Source organism: Belonocnema kinseyi, chromosome 7 (genome assembly GCF_010883055.1).
Source record: "Belonocnema kinseyi isolate 2016_QV_RU_SX_M_011 chromosome 7, B_treatae_v1, whole genome shotgun sequence".
Lineage (NCBI taxonomy): Eukaryota > Metazoa > Arthropoda > Insecta > Hymenoptera > Cynipidae > Belonocnema > Belonocnema kinseyi.
In genome coordinates this window covers 70,685,895-70,694,874 of record NC_046663.1, presented here as the reverse complement: position 1 = coordinate 70,694,874, position 8,980 = coordinate 70,685,895, and the positions used below count along the sequence as shown (strand labels likewise).

Sequence of the window (8,980 nt, the reverse complement as noted above, 5' to 3'; positions counted from 1 at the left end):
AGTGAAATGCATTATTGGTATTCCATATAATTCCATATAATTCACTTACAGTGAAATGCATTAATGGTAGTCTTTATCATTTTAAGTGTGAGCCACCGCCCACCACTGTTTTTACTAGACAGATCCCTGTATACCAATTGCAATTAATATATGATGACACCAAACCAAATTTTCGATCTTCAGTTACACAGACATCCGAATTACAATTTCTTCATAGATTCAGCATCTAAGGACCTGTAATGTCTATGACAAACAACAAACTCATTATATAAAGGTACAGTAAAATGCAATAATGGTAGACCATATCATTTCAATAGTAAACCATAAGCGCGTTTTACTGTGAAGATTTCAGAAACTCAGAAACGTTATATCTCTGGGAAACTATAAAACCACTTATATCAAGGTACAGTAAAATTCATTAATAGTAGTCGATATCATTTTAAGCGTAAGCCAATTCTCATATGGAAAAATGCCATGGCTGCCTGTGTCAGGTCTGGCCCAGGCCAGGCTTTATCTACACTGTCTAATCTAGAAGATCTGATCATGCCCAGGTCTGGCGTTAGTCTTTCCTAGGTTTGACTAATAATAAGTCTAAGTTCGGTTTGGTCTAGCCCAGGATCGGCGCTGATCAGCGAACAAAGAACAAAAGATTCAATTCTCTGCCTGAAAGCTCTAGTCTGGGCCAGGGCTGTCGCTGATCAACTATCCAACACCAAATAAAGTTTTAAGCTCAATCAGCAACTTTTTGATAGACATATTTCGAAAAAGTTACAGTGTGTCCAAAATAATCGAAAATAAGAAATTCACACTATCAAAACATGACTTTTTAAAATAAAAATTGGACGGTCTGTTCTGGTCCCGGTTTGGCGTTAATAAGCTAAATACACTTATAGTGAAAAATTTGTTGTTAACAAGTCATTCAAAAAATGAAGCGAGTCTAGCTAGTGGCTGAACGGCCTCTATAGCTAGTGGCTGATCAGCCCATAAGTACACTGAAAAAATGGTTAGTTACGACGAGAAGCTCTTTATTAGTAGAGATGGTATTAGTTACAACAACTACTTCGATGGTAATAGTAACTAACCTGTTTTGTGAGGCAACAAGTCGTCGTTAGTCCTTCTATGTAGGTTATATTAGTAAGGATAGTAAATGTAGTTACAAGAAATCAAATAGTTACATTTAACACCAATTTATTTTCCAAGAGATAAAAGTAGTAAAGGTTACAAGTTTCGCCCCTTGGCGATATTGGCAGAACTGAAACTTGAAAAGTACTGCCAACATTCGCATCGAAATATCGCGTCATGTTTTCGATGGTTGCCATTTTAATCACAACCTTTTCGTATAATGTGTAAACACGTGAAAAATATTGAAAAGCTCCTTTCAGCTACCGAGTGAGTCACGCCTACCCCGAAAGAGAAATGGCTTGATGGTGTAATAATAATAAATAAATGGTATAGATCCTAATTTGTTAATAAAACGTAAAATGTGGGATAAAAAGACACTACTAGAAAGCTTTGAAGACTATATCGAAAAATTTGAGCGTTAAATAAAAATCCTTTATATATGTAAAGTTTTCTCATTTATCGCTTTTTGGATGGGGTTAACTTGAAATATTCTATAAATACACCAGCGTAACAATTCAGCTTGCAGCGGGATGAATATAATTATATGAATATTAGGGTAATATAAGATTATATAATAGTAAGGATTACTACTTTAAGTAGTAAGATCAACTAATGTATTAGTAAGATTTACTAATTGAAGTTGTAAAACTTACTATTTAAAGTAGTAAACACACCTAACTGAAAGTAGTATCTACCCTAGAAAGTTATAGCGAGAAGAAATAAAGTAGTAAGGACAACTACTACCAATCTTGCGAATAAAACTATAGTAGCCCCAACCACTTTAATAGCAGCGGCATATATTACAAACTAAAATAGTTGGGCCTGCTAAGTTTTTAGCTATCCCAACCAAGTATTTTTTTCAGTGTAGCGACAGACCAGACGGTCTGGCCTGAGACTAGCCAAAGAACACGTTAGATTCTTTGCCACGCCTAGGCCGAGACATCTGGTCAGCGTCAAGACTAAAATCCCGACAGTCTGGTCTGGGCCGGGTCAGCGCCAGATGTTTTTTCCACACAGGTTATTGGGGTTTACTGTGTAGATCCCTGGATCCTGAATGCTATTAATATATGATCACACCTCCAAGCAAAATTTCCGATCTTCTCTTACTTAGCCTTTCTAAGGATTAATTAAAAATTTATTCATAAACTCAGCACCTCAGGAACATCATATCTATGGCAAACTACAAAACTCTTATATAAAGGTACAGTAAAATGCATTATTGGTATTCCATATCATTTTAGATGTAAGCCAAAGCTGCTTTTTACTGTAAAGATCCCTGGAACAGAAATGCAAATAATATATGATGACACATCCGCAAAAAATTTTCGATCTTCTGATTTCGATTTCATATTAAGTGTGAGCTATGGCTGCGCTTTACTGTACAGATACCTGCATCCGAAATGCTTTTAATATATGATGACAGCTCCACACAAGATTTCCGAACTTCTGTTACTCAGCCTGACAAAAGACTCTGGTTTACATTTCTTCGTAGTTTCAGCAAATCAGAAACGTTACACGTATGCCAAACTGCAAAACATCTTATATATCAAGGTACCGTAAAATGCATATATATATGGTAATCCATATCTTTTTAAACATAGGCCAAATCTCGGTTTTACTGTACAGGTCTCTGGATCCGGAATGCAATTAATATATGATGCCAACACGCCAAAATTACGATCTTCTGCTACTCAACCTTTCAAAATAGTGGTTTAAAATTTGTAACGCAGTCATGATTTACACTCTTTATAAGCGTCTTCTTATTTCTGAAAGTAACCGTTTATATGACAGGTGAACTGGATAGCGAATGCGCATGTGTGGCATAGCGCGGAGTAGAATAATAGTTCTCCACATATAGACCTTCGCTGTCGCCCCTGTTAGATTATGGAACGCGTCAATCAAACCTTAAATTTCACACGTGATAAACTTGTAAATCATACCTTTCTAACATAAAGTATCATATGTACCAAAGTAAAACGTCTTTTTATCCTTGCGTAATCATGCGTAAAACTGGAATTTTACTTGCGCTCGGCTACGCCACGTCATTGTAAACTTACGCTCGTATAAACAGACTGTTTCACTCCTAGGTACATAATATACTATTACACAGAAAAACCCCTATCCTAAAAAGTACACTGATTTGGAGTTGTTTTGATTTGCAACAAATACGAGACAGCAGAGAATGGGAGAGTAGCTACGTTCATCATAGCTTCACACTTGAAATATTCTCGTTTTGAGAAAATACACATTATTTCGAGTGTATGAAATAACTAGAAAACCTCTTACATCAAGGTATAGTAAAATGCATTATTGGTATTTCATATCATTTTAGATGTAAGCCAAAGCTGCTTTTTACTGTAAAGATCCCTGGAACCGAAAAGCAAATAATATATGATGACACCTCCGCAAAAAATTTTCGATCTTCCGATACTCCGCCTTTTAAAAGACTGGCTTGAAATCACTTCATAGACACAGCAACTTAGAAACGGTATACCTATCCCAAACTGCAAAACCCCTTACATAAAGGTACAGTAAAATGCATTAATGGTGGTCTATATCATTTGAAGTGCCAGCCACGCTAAGCTTTTCTGCACAGATCCCTGGATCCGAAATGCTGTTAATATATGATGTCACCGCCACACAAGATTTCCCAACTTCTGTTACTCAGCCTGTCAAAATACTTTGGTTTGCATTTCTTCGTAGATTCAGCAAATCAGAAACGTTACACATATGACAAACTGCAAAACATCTTATATCAAGGTACCGTAAAATGCATATATGGTAATCCATATCTTTTTAAGCATAGGCAAAATCTGGGTTTTACTGTACAGGTCTTTGGATCCGGAATGCAATTAATATATGATGACAACACGCCAAAATTACGATCTTCTGCTACTCAATCTTTCAAAATAGTGGTTTAAAATTTGTAACGCAGGCATGATTTATATTCTTTATCAGCTACTTTTTAGTTCTGAAAGTAACCCTTTATACGACGGACTAGATACCGAATGCGCATATGTGGCATAGCGTGGAGTAGAATAATAGTTCTCCACATATAGACCTTCGCTGTAGCACCTGCACGATTATGAAAAGCGTCAACCAAACCTTAAATGTCAGACGTGCTAAACCTCTTACACCAAGGTGCAATAAAATGCATAAATGGTAGCCCATATCATTTTAAGTCTAAGCCAACTTTGTATATTATCATACCGCACAAAATTTTCGATCTTCTGTTACTCAGCCAGAAGTGGGCTTTACTGTACAGTGTACAGATCCCTGGATACGGAAGGCAATTATAGTAAGACCCTGAGTAGAGTACTGGTTTGGTTCTGATCTTCAATTCACAGTGGGGTTCTCTCAACGTAAATAGTCAGGGCCATGTTGTAATGTGACGCAACGTGACGCAGTTACCAGCAAGGCCATTGGCTAATGCGCTTTATCGCTATGCTATTGTTTTGTCATGCATGAGTGACCATGGAACATCTCTCCGCTGCACCTCTCATCCGAAACCATAGGGCGCGTCGTACTTCTTGGAAAATACATATAGCGGGTTTACTGAACTCAGGGTCTGAATGTAATATATGATATGACAACTCTACAGAAAAGTTTCGATCTTCTGTTACTCGGCCTTTCAAAAGACTAGTTTGAAATTCCTTCATACTAAGCAACTAAGAAACGTTATATCGATGGGAAAGTACAAAATTTCTTATATCAAGGTACAGTAAAATACATTAATGGTAGTCCATGTAATTTTAAGCGTAAGTCAATCAGTGAGTTTTACTGTGCAGATAACTGGATAAGAAATGATATTAATACATGATGACATCTTCACACAAAATTTCTAATCTCCTGTTACTCGGCCTGCTAAAAGACTAGTTTAAAATTACTTCATGGACGCCGCGCCTGAGGAACGTTATATATATATATATATGGCAAACTACAGAATCTCTTATATAAAGGTGAAAAAAATAGATTAATGGTAGTCTATATAATTTTAAGAGTCCAAAATCTCTTATGTAAAGGTACAGTAAAATGCATTAATGGTAGTTTATATCATTTTAGGCGTAAGCGAATAAGAAGTGTTTACTGTGTAGATCACTGGATCCGAAATACTATTAATATAGGATGGCATCTCCATACCAAATTTCCGATCTGCTGTTCCTCAGCCAGTCAAAAGACTATTTAAATATTTCTTCATAGATTCAGCAACTCAGAAATATTATATCTATGGGAAATTAAAAAACCTCTTATACTAATATACAGTAAAATCCATGAATGGCAATCTATATTCTTAAAAATGTAAGCCACAATTTCGTTTTACTGTACAGATCCCTGAAACGGGAATTCAATTATTATATGATGACACAATTACAAAAACTTTCTGAACTTCTGTCACTGAGCCTTTTTGAAACAAATAGTGAACCTCATAACTAGTTTCTGTCCGTTTTGTATGACTTTCTAACACCAACCTTCAGAAATGCAACTTAATGTACAGTCAAATGCATGAATAATATTCCCTATGATTTTGGGTGTAAGGTTTTCGTTTATTTTACTATACAGATCCGTAGAGCGAAATTGCAATTATATAATGACATCTCTACATGTACTTTTCGGCATTTTGTTACTGAGCATTTAAAGGGCAGGTTTCCCACCTTTATGCACTTTGAGAAATATTTATCTTGATACAAAAGCATCATCCTCTCGCCTGTTTTGTTTTGAAACAGGCACTGTTAAAAACGTTTGCAATTTTCTAGTCGCACTTTGATTATAAATAAGAATTTAGTCGATGAATTGTAGTTTATTATTTTAGTTTTAAATATTTAACAAGATTGAATACATCAAAGAACTTTCAACTTTTATGCACTCTATTTTACTATATCTGTAAATTATTTTACAAGATAATGGTATATTAAATTTACTACACGTATATGCATATTGCTTCCAATACATTTATAGTAAAATCGCTATAGAAATTTCTAACAGTGAGTGGAAATACTTCTGACACAAGCAGAATTATTTGACTGCAGGATTTGTTGAAGTTTGTCGATAAAGGATAATTTTTTTAGGCAAGATGATTCATTTCGACGCAAATAAAAGTACTCTTATCTTAAATTTAAGAGGAAATTCCATTTGTATCAAGCATGGAGAATACACATAAGGACAGCAAAGTCCAGAACATGGACTTCACCAAAAATGAGCAATCTTCTGTCGCATGTACATCATGCATAGAAATGTTAGATCTTCTCAAGCGCGACGCCAGTGTGGCACACGTATGAATGACCCCCGCCATAGTCCGTGTAAAATGTAAATATAATTTGCCATATAACCTTAAACAATAGTACAAAATTCCTAAATCGCTTAAATAATTTTTTGAGCCATTTAAAGATGATTGGAATGTATAAACTGTTATATCTGTGTTATACTCTTGGATATCAGTTCTGCGATGCGTAAGCGTGCAAGATCTGTTTTTAAATAATAATTTGTACATATCTATGAAAAGCACATTAGTAAATAATGTAAAATATCAACATAGACGGTTGCCATTTTAATACGCGTGCCACACTAGCGCCATAAATCGGCTAGTATTGTAACCATTTCCATACCACAAAAATTTATTCATTTTCGATTACATTACTTTGATATCTTTATGTATATTCTCCATGGTATCAAGAAACATCTTATTGGCATTCTCTTGACACAAGCTGATCCTTTCAGGATTTAGGGAAACTGATAAACTCGTTACAGACTTTTTTGGATGGCCTTCTAATATCAAAACCTTTATAAGTACAACTTAAGGTATGGTCAATTGCATGAATGATGTTCCCTATGATTTTGGATGTAAGTTGTTTCGGTGTTTTACTGTGCTGATCCCTGGATCCGAAATGCAATTATATAATGACATCTCTGCACAAACTTTCTGAGCTTTTGTTGATGAGCCTTTTAGAGGACAGATTTCGAAAATCTACGCAAGCTGATCTTTTCTGGATTTAGCGAAACTGATAAACTGGTTACTGACCATTTTGTCTTGCCTTCTATCATAAACCTTTATGAGTGCAACTTAAGGAAGAGTCAAATGCATAATGGAATTCCTTATAATTTTTAGTATACGTTAGTTCTGTGTTTTACTGTACGGATTCTTGGAACCTGCAATCCCAAATCTTGATTCATGTTAACGGGGATAAACGGTAAAGATGTTGGCATAGCTACATTTACCGATGAAACTCTCATATGTGCCCTTCACTGTATGCGTCCCTAGAACCACTCACTCTTGAATTCGTCATGGACCACGGTATTCTATAGAAAAAGGATATCCGCAGTGATTCATAATTACAAGATAAGTTTCTACAGGTTTCAACAAAAATTTTACGTCTCTAATCGAATCTAATCAATTTTAATGAATTTTTTTTAAGTTGATAAAATAACTAGATCATTTATTAATTTTAACATCTTTTTCTTACATGTTTAAAGTGTAAAAAAACATGTGATTTTTTTCTTTTTTTACAAAATGGCGACCCTGTAGAATATTTCTTCAAGCGTCTGCTCCGAGGCATCGAAAACTTCTGCAGCTGTCAAAATTTTTCCATTTATGTGATATAAAAATGGTTTTTTTGTTCGATTAATTATGTGTTAAAGGGAAGGATAAGCCGATAAAATAATAAAAAAAGTTGAAAATTAAAATTTATATCGGCTGTTTAATCGAAAGTCAAATTTTCGACCATTTTTTCAACGGTTTTGACCCCAAGAAAATTATTTAATAACCCGATATCTTTAAACTTTTAGGTATATCCTTCCAATAGTACCATGAAGAAAAACCCCTACAAATTTCAGCCTAATTAGCCAATAACTTTTTAAGTTACAGCATGAGCAGTTTTTGAAAAGACAATTTCGAGATAATCACGTTTAAATATTCGTTACGGTATAACAATCAGTTTCAGTGACTTGCCGATCAATCAGCGATTCCGGGTCCACGTAATAAATGTAGTAAACATAGTAACGTAGTAACGTAGTAATCAGCCTTCCTAGAATTTTTGGGACAAATATATATATATATATATATATATATATATACAAACCTATTGTGAAAGAAACATTGCTCCGACCCAAGCGCTATGAATACCTGATTAGTCACGGTATGGGGACTCTGACATTTTTGACAATATCTCCATAAATATTTAATATTTTTCTTTTTCGTTTTTACAGTATATTTTTAACATATCATGCATCCAAAATATGAAAGAAAAAAAATCGATTTTTTGGAAATTCTAAAGGTATCGCCCCCCTTAAATTTCGAGCCTTTAGATTTGCATTTGGATAGGCTATTCGGTCAAAACCGTGCATCTTCGGATCAAAGTGTTCGCACGTAATATTTTATTCACTTTGTTCAAAATATATCCTGTCTAATTATGACATACCTACTTTTTTAGGCCGCAAATAAGCGTTAGATATAATTCACTCTTCGTCCATTGGAAGCGTAGAATATCTACATTTCAAAGTATTTGTCACGCAGCAACATTCCACAAATTTGTCGGCACAGACAAAAATTTACGATTCCTTCTCAGTCCACCTGTCTAACTTCATTATTAACGAAATACTTCTATTATTTGTAATTACTACTTAACCTAACGTACTTATATTTGTTGACTCTTGTATCTATTTCAAGTTTAAAACGCAACCATGAAACCTGTGATAAATTTCATCCGAAAATGCGCAGATTTGAAAGAATTTCCGATCCGAATGCAACTTTAAAGGCGCGAAATTTAAAAATGCCCTTATAGAAGGGCCTTTTCCCTGCTGTTATGGAAATCGGGCACAATTCAAGTTCTCTGTACATGTAACCCCAGCGTGTCCACCCTGTATA

The 8,980-nt window shown here is 34.9% G+C and overlaps 1 protein-coding gene and 1 long non-coding RNA gene across 2 annotated transcripts in view; both read left to right on the top strand.

The window, feature by feature from the left end:
- The window catches only part of LOC117175848 (RE1-silencing transcription factor B-like), a 53,142-nt gene that overhangs the window by 13,127 nt on the left and 31,035 nt on the right, over positions 1–8,980 (top strand). The window lies entirely within an intron of this gene.
- Positions 3,115–4,104, top strand: LOC117175849. The gene is made up of 4 exons (XR_004467544.1): positions 3,115–3,414; positions 3,486–3,648; positions 3,719–3,882; positions 3,954–4,104. It is a non-coding gene; the product is annotated as an uncharacterized LOC117175849 (long non-coding RNA).